The sequence below is a fragment of the Salmo salar genome, unplaced genomic scaffold, assembly GCF_905237065.1.
Source record: "Salmo salar unplaced genomic scaffold, Ssal_v3.1, whole genome shotgun sequence".
In the NCBI taxonomy this organism is placed as follows: Eukaryota; Metazoa; Chordata; class Actinopteri; order Salmoniformes; family Salmonidae; genus Salmo; species Salmo salar.
In genome coordinates this window covers 50,239-69,315 of record NW_025547987.1, presented here as the reverse complement: position 1 = coordinate 69,315, position 19,077 = coordinate 50,239, and the positions used below count along the sequence as shown (strand labels likewise).

Below are 19,077 nucleotides of genomic sequence, written 5' to 3'. Positions count from 1 at the left end.
TCAAAGACCCCAGCCACCACAGTCATAGACTGTTCTCTCTATTACCGCAATGCAAGCAGTACCGGAGTGCCAAGTCTAGGACAAAAAGGCTTCTCAACAGTTTTTACCCCCAAGCTTTAAGACTCCTGAACATGTAATCAAATGGCTTCCTGGACTATTTGCATTGTGAGCATAATGTCAAAGAAAGTAAATTCACGTGAGCACCACAATGCCTTCTACACCCATGCTCTACCAAGGTTTTCCAACACACAGATTTCACCTACTACGGTAGCTATGTTGGTCTATTTTACTTCAAACAATGTGTTGGCAGGTTGCTTAGGATTCAAACCTTCTCAGATCATGCTAATACCCACCAGACATTTCTAAACCAAGAGGCACAATATCGCCAGACTTTGGGGAATGCTTGTGAAACAGACCAATGAGACCAGGTTGGGGTTTGGGGTTAGAGAAGTCACAAAGAGAAGTGAAACATTCTTCCTGAGTTGTTCATTTTCTCTAAATATAAAGGCACAACCTAGATTAGAGCCAATGTCTTCAGTAGTGGAACATGTTATTACTCCAACCTAGATTAGAAACAATGTCTTCAGTAGTGGAACATGTTATTACTCTAAACTCATGAAAGTGACAAACTGACTGTAACGGCTGTCGTAGAGAGGGGACCAAAGTGCAGCGTGTTGATTGCTCATGATGAATATTTATTTTAACTCAGAACACTAAAGAAAAAATAACGACGCGAAAACAAAAGCACACAGTTCTGTCAGGTACAGAAAACTAAGCAGAAGACAACTACCCAAAAACACAGGTGTAAAAAAAACATACTTAAGTATGATCTCCAATTAGAGACAACGAGGACCAGCTGCCTCTAATTGGAGATCATCCCAAATAAACAACATAGAAATACAAAACATAGAAAAACACAACACCCCCTGCCACACCCTGCTCTAAAAATAACATCTTACTATGGTCAGGACGTGACATTAGTATAGTTGTGACACTGACACATTTTCTAACAAATTTTAGGAAGCTTAATTTGACAAGTTAGCAACCATACAATGGTGTTGCTCAAGGTAAACACACACAATGACATTACATCATGGACATAACACTACAACTTTCCTTCTGTTAGTAGTAATGAAGCCTTTTCATCATGGACATAACACTACAACTTTCCTTCTGTTAGTAGTAATGAAGCCTTTACAACTGATACTGTCAGCTGGTTCCAGTCAGTGGTGTCTGAATGTTCTCATGATAAACTGACTCTAACTCTGTTGATGGAGGTCAAGGCTGCAGCATCTAAAGAGAAGTACATGATAAACTGACTCTAACTCTGTTGTGGAAACTTCACACCTCTCTGTTGCTGATACTGTTGATGGAGGTCAAGGCTGCTGCATCTAAAGATAAGTGTGCTGGTGTGAAAAGGGAAGGGGGAGAGAGAAAATAAGAGAAATGAGAAGTAAAGAGATGGACTGACAGGGTTGTGGTTATTCACCGCTGCTGAAGAGAGCATCTTTTTCCACCCACCATGACGTTCTGATGAACAGGGTCACTAGGTAAAGAGAGAGGAGAGAGAGATGAGTGAGGGACAGAGGAGCTGATCCAGTCTACTACAGTGAAGACCTCCAACACCACAGGAACATTGATACACCCCTACAGGTCTCAGTGTTTAATGTGTAGTTAGATACATTTATACACCCCAACATACAGTCCAATTATAATGACTGATTCAATCAGATGTTTGACTGGTGTTTTAAGTGTTTAGAACTCTGAATGTACATCATACAGAATACGTACAGTTGAAGTTGGAAGTTGACATACACCTTAGCAAACTACATTTAAACTTAGTTTTTCACAATTCCTGACATTTAATCCCAGTAAAACGTTCCTGTCTTAGATCAGTTAGGATCACCACTTTATTTTAAGAATGTGAAATGTCAGAATAATAGTTGAGAGAATGATTTCTTTCAGCTTTTATTTCTTTCATCACATTCCCAGTGTGTCAGAAGTTTACATCCACTCAATTATTATTTGGTTGTTTAAATTGTTTAACTTGGGTCAAACGTTTCAGGTAGCTTCCCACAATAAGTTGGGTGAATTTTGGCCCATTCTTCCTGACAGAAATGGTGTAACTGAGTCAGGTTTGTAGGCCTCCTTGCTCGCACACACTTTTTCAGTTCTGCCTACACATTTTCTATAGGATTGATGGCAGGGCTTTGTGATGGCCACTCCAATACCTTGACTTTGTTGTCCTTAAGCCATTTTGCCACAACTTTGGACGTATGCTTGGGGTCATTGTCCATTTGGAAGACCCATTTGCGACCAAGCTTTAACTTCCTGACTGATGTCTTGATATGTTCAATATATCCACATAATTTTCCCACCTCATGATGCCATCTATTTTGTGAAGTGCACCAGTCACTCCTGCAGCAAAGCACCCTCATAACATGATGCTGCCACCCCCGTGCTTCACGGTTGGGATGGTGTTCGTTGGCTTGCAAGCCTCCCCTTTTCCTCCAGACAAAACAATGGTCATTATGACCAAACAGTTCTATATTTGTTTCATCAGACCAGAGGACATTTCTCCAAAAAAGTACGATATTTTTCCCCATGTGCAGTTGCAAACCGTAGTCTGGCTTTTTTATGGCGGTTTTGGAGCAGTGGCTTTTTCCTTGCTGAGCGGCCTTTCAGGTTATATCGATATAGGTGTAACGCCCTGGCCATAGAGAGGGTTTTTTGTTCTCTATTTTGGTTAGGCCAGGGTGTTACATGGGTGGGCGTTCTATGTTTATTTTTCTATGTTGGTTTGTTTCTTTGGTTAGGCCGTGTGTGGCTCTCAATCAGGAATAGCTGTAGATCGTTGTTGCTGATTGAGAGTCATACATAGGCAGCCTGTTTTTCCTTTGGGGTTTGTGGGTGATTATTTTCTGTCTAGGTTTGTGTTAATCCTGACAGGACTGTTTGGCTGTCGTTTCTTTTCGTGTTTTGTTTGTAGTGTTCATTCGTTTATTAAAATCCTTTATGATGAACACATCCTCCGCTGCACCTTGGTCTCATTGCGACGACGGTTGTTACAGAATCACCCACCAGAAAAGGACCAAGCAGCGGAGGAAGGAGCTGCACCAGGAGAAGAGCATGGTCTCCAGTGCGCCGTTTCGGTCCAGGTTATCCTGCGCCGGCTCTGCGCACTGTGTCTCCGGGGTGATGGGAGGGCTCAATTCGCTCTATGCCTGCGCTCCGCCCGTGCCGGCCAAGAGTGGGCATTCAGCCTGGAGTATGGGTGGCAAGCCTACGCACTAGAACTCCAGTGCTCCCCCACAGCCCGGTTTATCCTGTGCCTCCTCCCAGGACCAGGCCTCCATGGGGTCTCACCAGCCTGGTCTATTGTGTGCCTCCTCCCAGGACCAGGCCTCCAGGGGGTCTCACCAGCCTGGTGAGTCCTGTGCCTGCGCCCAGAGCCAGGCCTCCTGCATGTCTCCCCAGCCTGGTGAATCCTAGTCCGGAGCCGCCAGAGCCGCCCGCCAGTCCGGAGCTGCCAGAGCCGCCCGCCAGTCCGGAGCGCCAGAACCGCCCGCCAGTCCGGAGCCGCCAGAACCGCCCGCCAGTCCGGAGCCGCCAGAGCCTCCCGCCATCCGGGCACAGCCAGAGTCGCCCGCCAGCCGGGCGCGGCCAGAGTCGCCCGCCAGCCGGGCGCGGCCAGAGTCGCCCGCCAGCCCGGAGCTGCCAGAGCCGCCCGCCAGCCGGGCGCGGACGAATTTGTCCCACCTACGCATCAGCCAGTGTAATCCAGTGGCGCGATTTTCAAATACCTTAGAAATGCTATTACTTAAATTTCTCAAACATATGACTATTTTACAGCATTTTAAAGACAAGACTGTCGTTAACCTCTTGGGGCTAGGTGGGACGCTAGCGTGCCACCTGTGGTGCACTCCATCAACAGCAGGTGCATTTCAAGAGCGGCAAATTTGAATCCAAATAAATGTCAAAATTCAAATTTTTCAAAAATACAACTATGTTACACCATTTGAAAGATAAACATCTCCTTAATCTAACCACGTTTTACGATTTCAAAAAGGTTTTACGGCGAAAGCATAAATTTAGAGTATGTTAGGACAGTACATTTACAAGAGTTGTGTGTAATGTTTTGTCAAGTCAAAGACAGGGTCACCAAAACCATAAAACCAGCTAAAATGATACACTAACCTTTTACAATCTCCATCAGATGACACTCCTAGGACATTATGTTAGACAATGCATGCATTTTTAGTTCTATCAAGTTCATATTTATATACAAAAACAGCGTTTTACTATGGCATTGATGTTGAGGAAATCGTTTCCCTCCAATAACCGGCAGTCAAGTCAGCGTCACAAATTAAATAATTAAAATTAGAAAACATTGGTAAAATATTATATTGTCATTTAAAGAATTATAGATTTACATCTTTTGAACGCAATCAACTTGCCAGATTTAAAAATAACCTTACTGGGAAATCACACTTTGCAATAATCTGAGCACTGTGCCCAGAAAAATACGCGTTGCGATACAGACTAGACGTCATGTTGGGGAGATCTAAAATCGAAAATACTATGTAAATAATCCATTACCTTTGATTCTCTTCATCAGATGTCACTTCCAGGTATCACAGGTCCATAACGAATGTAGTTTTGTTCAAAAAAGCTCATCATTTATGTCCAAAAATCTCCGTCTCGTTAGCACATGATGTAAGCCAGCCGGACTTCTCGTCATGAACGAGGGGAAAAAATATATTTCCGTTCGTTCAAACATGTCAAACGTTGTATAGCATAAATCATTAGGGCCTTTTTTAACCAGAACATGAATAATATTCAAGGTGGACGAATGCATAGCCTTTTATAACGTATTGGAACGAGGGTACCCAACATGAAGTAGCGCGCCAGGTGTCTAATGGGACATCACCGTTCCATGGCTCTTGTTCGGTCAGATCTCCCTCCAGAAGACTCAAAACACTTTGTAAAGGCTGGTGACATCTAGTGGAAGCAATAGGAAGTGCCAAAATATTCCTAAACCCCTGTGTTTTTCAATGGGATAGGTTTAAAGTCAATACAACACATCAGGTATCCACTTCCTGTCAGAAAATGTCTCAGGGTTTTGCCTGCCAAATGAGTTCTGTTATACTCACAGACACCATTCAAACAGTTTTGGAAACTTTAGAGTGTTTTCTATCCATATATAATAAGTATATGCATATTCTAGTTACTGGGTAGGATTAGTAACCAGATTAAATCGGGTACATTTTTTTTATCCAGACGTGCAAATGCTGCCCCCTAGACCCAACAGGTTAATCTAACCACACTGTCCGATTTCAAAAAGGCTTTACAACGAAAGCAAAACATTAGATTATGTCAGCAGAGTATCCAGCCCAGCCAGAAATAATCAGACACCCATTTTTCAAGCTAGCATATAATGTCACAAAAACCCAGAAGACAGCTAAATGCAGCACTAACCTTTGATGATCTTCATCAGATGACACACCTAGGACATTATGTTATACAATACATGCATGTTTTGTTCAATCAAGTTCATATTTATAGCAAAAAACAGCTTTTTACATTAGCATGTGACGTTCAGAACTAGCATACCCCGCAAACCTCCGGTGAATTTACTAAATTACTCACGATAAACGTTCACAAAAAACATAACAATTATTTTAAGAATTATAGATACAGAACTCCTTTGTGCAATCGAGGTGTCCGATTTTAAAATAGCTTTTCGGTGAAAGCACATTTTGCAATATTCTCAGTAGATAGCCCAGCCATCACGGCTAGCCATTTAGACACCGACCAAGTTTAGCCCTGACCAAACTCCGATTTACTATTACAAAAGTTTGATTACCTTTGTTGTCTTCGTCAGAATGCACTCCCAGGACTGCTACTTCAATAACAAATGTTGGTTTGGTCCAAAATAATCCATCGGTATATCCAAATAGCGGCGTTTTGTTCGTATGCGTTCCAAGACACTATCCGAAGTGTAAATAAGGGTTACGAGCATGGCGCAAATCGTGACAAAAAAATTCTAAATATTCCATTACCGTACTTCGAAGCATGTCAACCGCTGTTTAAAATCAATTTTTATGCAATTTTTCTCGTCAAAAAGCGATAATATTCCGACCGGGAATCTGCGTTTAGGTAAACAGAGGAAAGAAAACAAAGCATTCGGTCGACGGGGGCACGCGCCTGAGTCTCACAGTACTGTAACCAGCTACTACCCAAACGCGCTACTTTTTTTCAGCCAGAGCCTGCAAAGCCACGATTCAGCTTTTTTCCTCCTTCTGAGAGGCAATTGGAGCCGTAGGAAGTGTCACGTAACAGCAGAGATCCTTTGTTTTGGATAGAGATGACAAAGAAGGCCAAGAAATGGTCAGACAGGGTACTTCCTGTACAGAATCTTCTCAGGTTTTGACCTGCCATTTGAGTTCTGTTATACTCACAGACACCATTCAAACAGTTTTAGAAACTTTGGAGTGTTTTCTATCCAAAGCCAATAATTATATGCATATTCTATTTACTGGGCAGGAGTAGTAACCAGATTAAATCGGGTACGTTTTTTATCCAGCCGTGTCAATACTGCCCCCTAGCCCTAACAGGTTAATCTCTAGGAAACATAATGTGTCTCCATCCTGAGCGGTATGATGGCTTCGTGGTCCCATTGTGTTTATACTTGCGTACTATAGTTTGTAGAGATGAACGTGGTACGTTCAGGCATTTGGAAATTGCTCCCAAGGATGAACTAGACTTGTGGAGGTCTTAAATTTTGTTTCTGAGGTCTTGGCTGATTTATTTTTATTTTCTCATGATGTCAAGCAAGGAGGCACTGGGTTTGAAGGTAGGCCTTGAAATACATCCACAGGTAATCCTCCAATAGTGTATGTAAACTTCTGACCCACTGGAATTGTGATACAAGTAATTATAAGTGAAATAATCTGTCTGTAAACAATTGTTGGAAAAATTACTTGTGTCATGCACAAAGTAGATGTCCTAACGGACTTGCCAAAACTATAGTTTGTTAACAAGAAATGTGTGGCGTGGTTAAAAAATGAGTTTGACTCCAACCTAAGTGTATGTAAACTTCCGACTTCAACTGTACGTTCCCATTCAGACTAAAATAGACCTGCTGCAACAGTCAGCAAAGGCAAGAAGAGGGAGGTACATGTCTGGGCCTGTGCGTGTGCGTGTGTGTGTGTGTGCGTGTGTGTGTGTGTGTGTGTGTGTGTGTGTGTGTGTGTGTGTGTGTTTTGTTTCTCTGCATGTGTGTCCTGTGTGGCTCAGTTGGTAGAGACTGGTGCTTAGAAAAGTACAAAAATGTATCCGCTCACTTCTGTAAGTCTCTCTGGACAAGAGCGTCTGCTAAATGACAAAAACATATAAAAATACATGTAAAATGTGTGACAGAGGGACAGAGGTGTTTAACAATGGGTGATGTTGTTCACATACAGCTATAACCTCAAACAGACACAGATCTCCTGCTCTGATAAGTATCTATATGTGGTGGGGTGGAGACAGCCTCTATTTTTACTAATGCTTTCAGTTGTTCGCCTAGTTTCCTGAAACAGGTCACATCTGTGTGTGACAAAGGGACATTGGTGGTTAACTATGGGTGATGTTGTTCACATAAAGCTACTACTAATGCTCTCAGCTGTAAGCATCATGTTATACTGTTTAAATGTCAGCCACCAGACCAGAGCATCATGTTATACTGTTTAAATGTCAGCCACCAGACCAGAGCATCATGTTATACTGTTTAAATGGAACCAGTTATTACCATTTGGCTCTACTGGCTTTCTACTGGGCCCACCCATAACCACAGCCATAAAATAGACCTGGTTATTACCAAGGGGCTTTCTACTGAACCACCCATAACCACAGCCATAAAATAGACCTGTTTATTACCAAGGGGCTTTCTACTGGACCCACCCATAACCACAGCCATACTCTGGACCTGGTTATTACCAAGGGGCTTTCTACTGGGCCCACCCATAACCACAGCCATACTCTGGACCTGGTTATTACCAAGGGGCTTTCTACTGGGCCCACCCATAACCACAGCCATGCTCTGGACCTGGTTATAACCAAGGGTGTTTCTACTGGGCCCACCCATAACCACAGCCATACTCTGGACCTGGTTATTACCAAGGGGCTTTCTACTAGGCCCACCCATAACCACAGCCATACTCTGGACCTGGTTATTACCAAGGGGCTTTCTACTGGGCCCACCCATAACCACAGCCATACTCTGGACCTGGTTATTACCAAGGGGCTTTCTACTGGGCCCACCCATAACCACAGCCATACTCTGGACCTGGTTATTACCAAGGGGCTTTCTACTGAACCCACCCATAACCACAGCCATACTCTGGACCTGGTTATAACCAAGGGGCTTTCTACTGGGCCAACCCATAACCACAGCCATACTCTGGACCTGGTTATTACCAAGGGGCTTTCTCCTGGGCCCACCCATAACCACAGCCATACTCTGGACCTGGTTATTACCAAGGGGCTTTCTACTGGGCCCACCCATAACCCCAGCCATACTATAGACCTGGTTATTACCAAGGGGCTTTCTACTGGGCCCACCGATAACCACAGCCATACTCTGGACCTGGTTATTACCAAGGGGCTTTCTATTGACATATCCTCTATTGTTGATGTTGCTTTCTCTGATCACCACTGGGGATTTTTTTACTAGCTTGTTGCCAGTCAACGTTAGTTAAATAAAAACATTGTAAATGAAGGGAAAACATTGATGCCATAGATCCAGTAAAGTTGAAAAAAGGAGAGGCCCTTGGATGACTGAGGAAACTAATAAATTAAAGAGAAACTGCAGAAAGACGGAGTGGAATTGGATGAAGTCAAAGTTGCAGGTCCATTATGATATTCTGAGAGAGCATCATATATAACAAGGCCATTAGAAATGAGAGAGCATCATATATAAATCCTCTTACATCTAGACGTTCCGCTAGCGGAACACCTGCTCCAATATCCAATGATGGGCGTGGCGCGAAATACAAAGTCCTCGAAAATCCGAAAACTTCCATTTTTCAAACATATGACTATTTTACACCATTTTAAAGACAAGAATCTCCTTTATCTAACCACACTGTCCGATTTCAAAAAGGCTTTACAGCGAAAGCAAAACATTAGATCATGTCAGCAGAGTACCCAGCCAGAAATAATCAGACACCCATTTTTCAAGCTAGCATATAATGTCACAAAAAACAAAACCACAGCTAAATGCAGCACTAACCTTTGATGATCTTCAGCAGATGACACTCCTAGGACATTATGTTATCCTGTTAGGGCTAGGGGGCAGCATTGACACGGCTGGATAAAAAACATACCCGATTTAATCTGGTTACCACTCCTACTCAGTAACTAGAATATGCATATACTTATTACATATGGATAGAAAACACCCTAAATTTTCTAAAACTGTTTGAATGGTGTCTGTGAGTATAACAGAACTCAAATGGCAGGTCAAAACCTGAGAGATTCCATAACAGGAAGTGGCCTGTCTGACCATTTGTTGAACTTCTTTTCCATCTCTATCATTTACTAAGGATCTCTGCTCTAACGTGACACTTCCCACGTCGTCCATAGGCGCTCAGAGCCCGGGAAAAAACAGAATGTCGTCATTCCAGCCCCAGGCTGAAACACATTATCGCCTTTCTCAAGTGGCCCATCAAGAGACACTAGCTTATGCGCGTGATCCCGACCGCCCCGCCTTTGGGATTTTTTTCCTCTGTTTGCCGAAAAGGAGATTCCCTGTCGGAATATTATCGCTTTCTCACGAGAAAAATGTCGTAAAAATTGATTTTAAACAGCGGTTGACATGCTTCAAGTACGGTAATGGAATACTTAGAATTTTATTGTCACGAATTGCGCCAAGCGCGTGACACTTCTTTACTATTTCGGATAGTGTCTGGAACGCATAACAAAACGCCGCTATTCGGATATAACGATGGATTATTTTGGACCAAACCAACATTTGTTATTGAAGTAGCTGTCCTGGGTGTGTATTCTGACGAAGACAACAAAAGGTAATCAAACTTTTATAATAGTAAATATGATTATGGTGAGTGCTAAACTTGCCGGGTGTCTAAATAAGCGAGCCCGTGATGCCTGGGCTATGTACTTAGAATATTGAAAAATGTGCTTTCACCAAAAGCTATTTTAAAATCGGACATATCGAGTGCATAGAGGAGGTCTGTATCTATAATTCTTAAAATAATTGTTATGCTTTTTGTGAACGTTTATCGTGAGTAATTTAGTAAAATGTTAGCGAATTCCCCGGAAGTTTGCTAGTTCTGAACGTCACATGCTAATGTAAAAAGCTGGTTTTTGATATAAATATGAACTTGATTGAACAAAACATGCATGTATTGTATAACATAATGTCCTAGGGTTGTCATCTGATGAAGATCATCAAAGGTGAGTGCTGCATTTAGCTGTCTTCTGGGTTTTGGTGACATTATATGCTGGCTTGAAAAATGGGTGTCTGATTATTTCTGGCTTGGTACTCTGCTGACATAATCTAATGTTTTACTTTCGTTGTAAAGCCTTTTTGAAATCGGACAGTGTGGTTAGATTAACGAGAGTCTTGTCTTTAAATGGCTGTAAAATAGTCATATGTTTGAGAAATTGAAGTAATAGGATTTTTAAGGTTTTGAAAATCGCGCCACCAGATAGCAGTGGCTGTGACGTAGGTGGGACGAATTCGTCCCGCCTAGCCTAGAGAGGTTAAACAATACATGCATGTTTTGTTCAATCAAGTTCATATTTATATAAAAAAATAGCTTTTTACATTAGCATGTGACGTTCAGAACTAGCATTCCCACCGAACATTTCCGGTGAATTTACTAAATTACTCACGATAAATGTTCACAAAAAACATAACAATTATTTTAAGAATTATAGATACAGAACTCCTTTATGCAATCGCGGTGTCCGATTTTAAAATAGCTTTTCGGTGAAAGCACATTTTGCAATATTCTGAGTAGATAGCCCGGCCATCATGGCTAGCTATTTTGACACCCACCAAGTTTGGTATTCACCAAACTCAGATTTACTATAAGAAAAATTGGATTACCTTTGCTGTTCTTCATCAGAATGCACTCCCAGGACTTCTACTTCATCACCCAATGTTGTTTTGGTTTCAAATAATCCATAGTTATATCCAAATAGCGGCGTTTTGTTGTGCGTTCAAGACACTATCCGAAGGGTAATGAAGGGTGATGCGCCCGGCGCGTTTCGTGACAATACATTTCAAAATATTCCATTACCGTACTTCGAAGCATGTCAAACGCTGTTTAAAATCAATTTTTATGCAATTTTTCTCGTAAAAAAAGCGATAATATTCCGACCGGGAGTCGTTGTTTTCGTTCAAAGATAGAGAAAGTAAAATGGACTCTTCTCGTGCACGTGTGCGCCAGTCTCATTGTTCTCAGATCGACCACTATCCAAATGCGCTACTGTTTTTCAGCCATGGCCTGCAAAGTCATCATTCAACGTTCTGGCGCCTTCTGAGAGCCTATGGGAGCATTAGAAAATGTCACGTTATGCCAGAGATCCCCTGTTTTGGATAGAGATGATCAAGAAGGCCAAGAAATGGTCAGAGAGGGCGCTTCCTGTACAGAATCTTCTCAGGTTTTGGCCTGCCAAATGAGTTCTGTTATACTCACAGACACCATTCAAACAGTTTTAGAAACTTTGGAGTGTTTTCTATCCAAAGCTAATAATTATATGCATATTCTAGTTTCTGGGCAGGAGTAATAATCAGATTAAATCGGGTACGTTTTTTATCCGGCCGTAAAAATACTGCCCCCTATCCATAACAAGATAACAAGGCCATTAGAAATGAGAGAGCATCATATATAACAAGGCCGTTAGAAATGAGAGAGCATCATATATAACAAGGCCGTTAGAAATGAGAGAGCTTCATATATAACAAGGCCATTAGAAATGAGAGAGCATCATATATAACAAGGCCATTAGAAATGAGAGAGCATCATATATAACAAGGCCATTAGAAATGAGAGAGCATCATATATAACAAGGCCATTAGAAATGAGAGAGCATCATATATAACAAGGCCATTAGAAATGAGAGAGCATCATATTTAACAAGGCCATTAGAAATGCCAGATGGGCTCATTTTACTAACTTGATCACTATTAATCAGAATAATTAGAGAGTGCTCTTCTCCACCATTGATGGCCTGATAAATCCTACCTCCGCAGACACCTGAAACCCCACCTCTTTAAGGAATACCTGGGATAGGATAAAGTAATCCTTCTAATCCCCCCCTAAAAGATTTAGATGCACTATTGTATGTAAAGTGGTTGTTCCACTGGATATCATAAGGTGAATGCACCAATTTGTAAGTCGCTCTGGATAAGAGTGTCTGCTAAATTACTTAAATGTAAAATGTAAATGTATGAGAACTTTCCTCCACATCTAAATGTGGTGAGTTTGCAGCATATTTCAGGTACTAGATTCAACATTGGACTGGGTATCAGTCAAGACCTGATGAGAAGTTTGATGATAATGTGTACTAATCTACCACACAAAGGTACTATGGATTTCTTTTCCCTGGTTGACACAGACATGTTCAGGAAAATGATATCACAATTTAAGCCTTCCAATTCCAATCTGGTTTTTGTGCCCACCAAAGCACAGAGGCAAAGTAGTAAATTATCTTAGAGCCAATACAGAGACAGTCTGAGTTAAAGTAGTAAATTATCTTAGAGCCAACACAGAGACAGTCTTAGTTAAAGTAGTAAATTATCTTAGAGCCAACACAGAGACAGTCTTAGTTAAAGTAGTAAATTATCTTAGAGCCAACACAGAGACAGTCTTAGTTAACTTGTTATGGATAGGGGGCAGTATTTTCACGGCCGGATAAAAAACGTACCCGATTTAATCTGATTATTACTCCTGCCCAGAAACTAGAATATGCATATAATTGTTTGATTTGGATAGAAAACACCCTAATGTTTCTAAAACTATTTGAATGGTGTCTGTGAGTATAACAGAACTCATATGGCAGGCCAAAACCTGAGAAGATTCCAAACAGGAAGCGCCCTCTCTGACTATTTCTTGGCCTTCTTGATCATCTCTATCCAAAACAGGGGATCTCTGGCATAACGTGACATTTTCTAACGCTCCCAAAGGCTCTCAGAAGGCGCCAGAACTTTGAATGATGACTTTGCAGGCCATGGCTGAAAAACAGTAGCGCATTTGGATAGTGGTCGATCTGAGAACAATGAGACTGGGGCGCGTGCACGAGCCGACACCATGTTTTTATTTTTTCTTCTTTGAACGAAAACAGGGTTTCCCGGTCGGAATAGTATCGCTTTTTTACGAGAAAAATTGCATAAAAATTGATTTTAAACAGCGTTTGACATGCTTCGAAGTACGGTAATGGAATTTTTTGAATTTTTTTGTCACGAAACGCGCCGTGCGCGTCACCCTTGTTTACCCTTCGGATAGTGTCTTGAACGCACGAAGAAAACGCCACTATTTGGATATAACTATGGATAATTTGGAACCAAACCAACATTTGTTATTGAAGTAGAAGTCCTGGGAGTGCATTCTGATGAAGAACAGCAAAGGTAATAACATTTTTCTTATAGTAAATCTGACTTTGGTGAGTGCTAAACTTGGTGGGTGTGTAAATAGCTAGCCCTGTGATGCCGGGCTATCTACTTAGAATATTGCAAAATGTGCTTTCACCGAAAAGCTATTTTAAAATCGGACAAAGCGAGTGCATAGAGGAGTTCTGTATCTATAATTCTTAAAATAATTGTTATGTTTTTTGTGAACGTTTATCGTGAGTAATTTAGTAAATTCACCGGAAGTTTGCGGGGGGTATGCTAGTTCTGAACGTCACATGCTAATGTAAAAGCTGGTTTTTTATATAAATATGAACTTGATTGAACAAAACATGCATGTATTGTATACAGAAACTAAAACAGGAAACGCCCGTGCTCAGGTCTGTTCAATGTTGGTCCGACCAATCGGATTCCACGCTTCAAGATTGCTTCAATCACGTGGGCTGGGATATGTTCCGGATAGCTTAAGACAACAATATTGATGTATACGCTGTTTCGGTGAGCGAGTATATTAGCAAGTGCATCGTTGATGTTGTACCCACAGTGAATATTAAAACCTTCCCCAACCAGAAACCGTTGATTGATGGCAGCATTCGCGCAAAACTGAAAGTGCGAACCCCTGCTTTTAATCATGGCAAGGCAACTGGAAACATGACCGAATACAAACAGTGTAGCTATTCCCTCCGCAAGGCAATCAAACAAGCTAAGTGTCAGTATAGAGACAAAGTAGAGTTGCAATTCAACGGCTCTGTCACGCCCTGACCTGAGAGAGACGGTTTATTTCTCTATTTTGTTAGGTCAGGGTGTGGGGTGGGCAGTCTGTGGTAAATTTCTATGTTACATTCTATGTTTTCTTTTTCTTTGTGTTGAGCCGAGTATGGTTCCTAATCAGATGCAGCTGCCTACCAATCATACATAGGCAGCCCTTTTTCCACCTTCAGTTGTGGATCTTGTGTTTGTACAGCTCAGTAAAGCCTGCAAGACTGCAGTTGTTTCGTTATTTTGCTTTAGTGTTCTGAGTTACAATAAATATAAATATGACAACTTTCCACGCTGCACCTTGGTCTCCTCCTTACGACGTTCGTCCCACCACAAAAGGACCAAGCAGCGTGGTCAGGAGAAATGGACCTGGGAAGACATCCGGGATGGCAAGGGATCCTGGACGTGGGAGGAGATCCAGGCTGGATGGGATCACCTCCCATGGGAACAGGTGGAGGCAGCGAGAGCAGAACGGCAACGTGACGAGGAACTAGCACGGCAACGACGGAAGCACGAGAGGCAGCCCCAAAAATGGGGGGGCACACGGGTAGATTGGCAGAGTCAGGGTGGAGACCTGAGCCAACTCACCGTGCTTACCGTGGGGACCAGGTGAACAGCCAGGCACCGTGTTATGCTATGATGCGCACTATATCTCCAGTGAGCATTCATAGCCCGGTACGCGATGTGCCTGCGCCCCGCATTTGCCATGATAGAGTGGGCATTCAGCCAGGATGGATTGTGCCAGCTCAGCGCTCCTGGTCTCCAGTGCGCCTCCTCGGTCCAGGATATCCTGCTCCAGCTCTACGCACTGTGTCGCCAGTACGCCTTCACAGCCCAGTTCGTTCTGTGCCAGCGCTCCGCCCTTGCCGGGCTAAAGTAAGCATCCAGCCAGGACGGGTTGTGCCAGACCTAAGCTCCAGACCTCCAGTGCGCCTCCACGGCCCAGTATACCCTGTGCCAGCTCTGCGCATCCGGTCTCCAGTGCGTCTCCCCAGTTCGGTGAAACCGGTTCCAGCTCCACATAAGAAGCCTCCAGTGATGATCCATGGTCCGAAGCCTCCAGTGATGATCCATGGTTCGAAGCCTCCAGTGATGATCCATGGCATGAAGCCTCCAGTGATGATCCATGGCCCGGAGCCTCCAGTGATGATCCATGGCCCGGAGCCTCCAGGGATGATCCATGGCCCGAAGCCTCCAGGGATGATCCATGGCCCGGAGCCTCCAGGGACGATCCACGGCCCGGAGCCTCCAGGGACGATCCACGGCGCGGAACCTCCTGAGACGGCCCACGGCGCGGAACCTCCTGAGACGGCCCGCGGTCCGGAACCTCCTGAGACGGCCCGCGGTCCGGAACCTACTGAGACGGCCCGCGGTCCGGAGCCTCCGGCGACGGTCCGCAGTCTTCGGCGACGGTCCGCAGTCTTCGGCGACGGTCCGCAGTCTTCGGCGACGGTCCGCTGACCGGAGCATCCGGCGGCGGCCTGCAGTACAGAGCCTCTAGCGATGATCTACGGTCCGGTTCCTCCGACAACAATCCACGGTCCGGTGGCACAAAAGCAGAGGGATCAGCGGGCGGAGCGGGAGCTACGCCCCGAACCGGAGCCACCACCATGTGTAGATGTCCACCTTGGTCTCCTCCTTACGACGTTCGTCACAGGCTCAGACACAAGACGTATGTGGCAGGGTCTACAGTCAATCACTGATTACAAAAAGAAAACCAGCCCCGTCGCGGGCACCGACGTCTTGCTCCCAGACAAATTAAATTGTTGTTTTGAATTGTTGTGAAATTGTTAGTTAACTTGTTAGATATTACTGCATGGTCGGAACTAGAAGCACAAGCATTTCGCTACACTCACATTAACATCTGCTAACCATGTGATTTGAACAAACGCAACATGCCACATCATTCATACCACAACATGCTACATCATTCATATCAAACACAACATGCTACATCATTTATAACAAACACAACATGCTACATCATTCATAACAAACACAACATGCTACATCATTCATAACAAACACAACATGCTACATAATTTATAACAAACACAACATACTACATCATTAATAACAAACACAACATGCTACATCATTCATAACACAACATGCTACATCATTCATAACACAACATGCTACATCATTCATAACACAACATGCTACATCATTTATAACAAACACTTCATTTTGAAGTTAAGGATGAATTTAGGGTTATATATACATCTGGACCTGGACCTACCTCAGTCTGTACATTAAGGTTAGTGATACAGTGATATGGACCTACCTTAGTTTGTAAATTAGGGTTATTGATACAGTGATCAGGACCTACCTCAGTCTGTACATTAGGGTTAGTGATGCAGTGATCTGGACCTACCTCAGTCTGTACATTAGGGTTAGTGATACAGTGATCTGGACCTACCTCAGTCTGTACATTAGGGTTAGTGATACAGTGATATGGACCTACCTTAGTTTGTAAATTAGGGTTATTGATACAGTGATCAGGACCTACCTCAGTCTATATTACAGTTTGGTGATACAGTGATATGGACCTACCTCAGTCTGTACATTAGGGTTAGTAATACAGTGATCAGGACCTACCTCAGTCTGTACATTAGGGTTAGTGATACAGTGAACTGGACCTGCCTCAGTCTGTACATTAGGGTTAGTGATACAGTAATATGGACCTACCTCAGTCTGTACATTACTTCCCTGGGTCCAGATACAGCTCTACCTATAGGACACATAGATTTAATTAGTTAAACTGGCAATATGTTATTTTTGGGGCGACCTGACAAAATTCACATAGAAATGTGTGTTATAGATCTTATAGTAGCAGTAGATCTGTTCTATGTGAGCAATGATATACGTTCCCTTATGTTTTTGCATCTTTTAGAAACAGCTGAAACAACAATATTCTTGGTTATAGAATATATATTTCACAGTGGTTTTGATGGTACAATGATTCTCTACACTATGCACAGAAACTGATGGGTGTTGCTGAGCCCTCTGGCACAAAATGGCTGCCATGATCTCTACTTCTCATCATCATCATTGAGCCTGACCTGTATCTCTGTCTGTCTGTCTGTCTGTCTGTCTGTCTGTCTGTCTGTCTGTCTGTCTGTCTGTCTGTCTGTCTGTCTGTCTGTCTGTCTGTCTGTCTGTCTGTCTGTCTGTCTGTCTGTCTGTCTGTCTGTCTGTCTGTCTGTCTGTCTGTCTGTCTGTCTGTCTGTCTGTCTGTCTGTCTTCACTGCTGAGTAGACAGGGACTGGATCGACCTTCTGACCTGTATCTCGGTCTGTCTGTCTTCACTGCTGAGTAGACAGGGTCTGGAACGACGTTCTCTGAAAGAAACATATAAACAGGTTACAACTAGTGACATGTTAAAACACTAAAAACATATTTTTTACTTCAGAAAGATGAGCGGAGTGTTGTTGGCCTCTCCCTTCTTCCTACCTCTCCTCCTGTTGTGTTGTCTTTTTGTGTGGTTGACGTCAGCATAGGTCACATCACCTGGACCGGATCCACCTGGAACTAAACACAGGAGAGAGCGAGGATATTAACACAGACTGGACCAGATCCACCTGGAATTATAGTGTTGGAGTGTTTTACAGTAGTACAGTACCTGTGGTGTTATACAGTATTACAGTACCTGTGGTGTTATAGTGTTATTCAGTACTACAGTACCTGTGGTGTTATAGTGTTATACAGTATTACAGTACCTGTGGTGTTAGTGTTATTCAGTACTACAGTACCTGTGGTGTTATAGTGTTATACAGTATTACAGTACCTGTGGTGTTATACTGTCGCAAAGTTAACTAAAAAGCAGCATTCCCCAGGAGAGGATAGCTTTCACTTCAGCAGTGATGAATTCATGAACTTCTTTGAGGAAAAGATCATGATCATTAGAAAGCAAATGACAGACTCCTCTTTAAATCTGCATATTCCTCTAAAGCTCCGTTGTCCTGAGTCTGCACAACCCTGCCAGGACCTAGGATCAAGGGAGACACTAAAGTGTTTTAGTACTATATCTCTTGACACAATGATGAAAATAATCATGGCCTCTAAACCTTCAAGCTGCATACTGGACCCTATTCAAACTAAACTACTGAAAGAGCTGCTTTCTGTGCTTGGCCCTCCTATGTTGAACATAATAAACGGCTCTCTATCCACCAGATGTGTACCAAACTCACTAAAAGTGGCAGTAATAAAGCCTCTCTTGAAAAAGCCAAATCTTTACCCAGAAATTATAAAAAATATCGGCCTATATCGAATCTTCCATTCCTCTCAAAAAAATTGAAAAAGCTGTTGCACAGCAACTCACTGCCTTCCTGAAGACAAACAATGTACACGAAATGCTTCAGTCTGGTTTTAGACCCCATCATAGCACTGAGACTGCACTTGTGAAGGTGGTAAATTACCTTTTAATGACGTCAGACCGAGGTTCTGCGTCTGTCCTCGTGCTCCTAGATCTTAGTGCTGCTTTTGATACCATCGATCACCACATTCTTTTGGAGAGATTGGAAACCCAAATTGGTCTACATGGACAAGTTCTGGCTTGGTTTAGGTCTTATCTGTCGGAAAGATATCAGTTTGTCTCTGTGAATGGTTTGTCCTCTGACAAATCAACTGTACATTTCGGTGTTCCTCAAGGTTCCGTTTTAGGACCACTATTGTTT

General features: G+C 43.0%; 1 long non-coding RNA gene across 1 annotated transcript; it reads right to left on the bottom strand.

The window, feature by feature from the left end:
• Positions 1–766: 766 nt before the first annotated feature.
• Positions 767–18,031, bottom strand: LOC106589969 (uncharacterized). The gene is made up of 4 exons (XR_006763216.1): positions 17,855–18,031; positions 17,685–17,742; positions 17,090–17,132; positions 767–1,546 (listed from the first exon to the last, which is right to left on the bottom strand). It is a non-coding gene; the product is annotated as an uncharacterized lncRNA (long non-coding RNA).
• Positions 18,032–19,077: the final 1,046 nt, after the last annotated feature.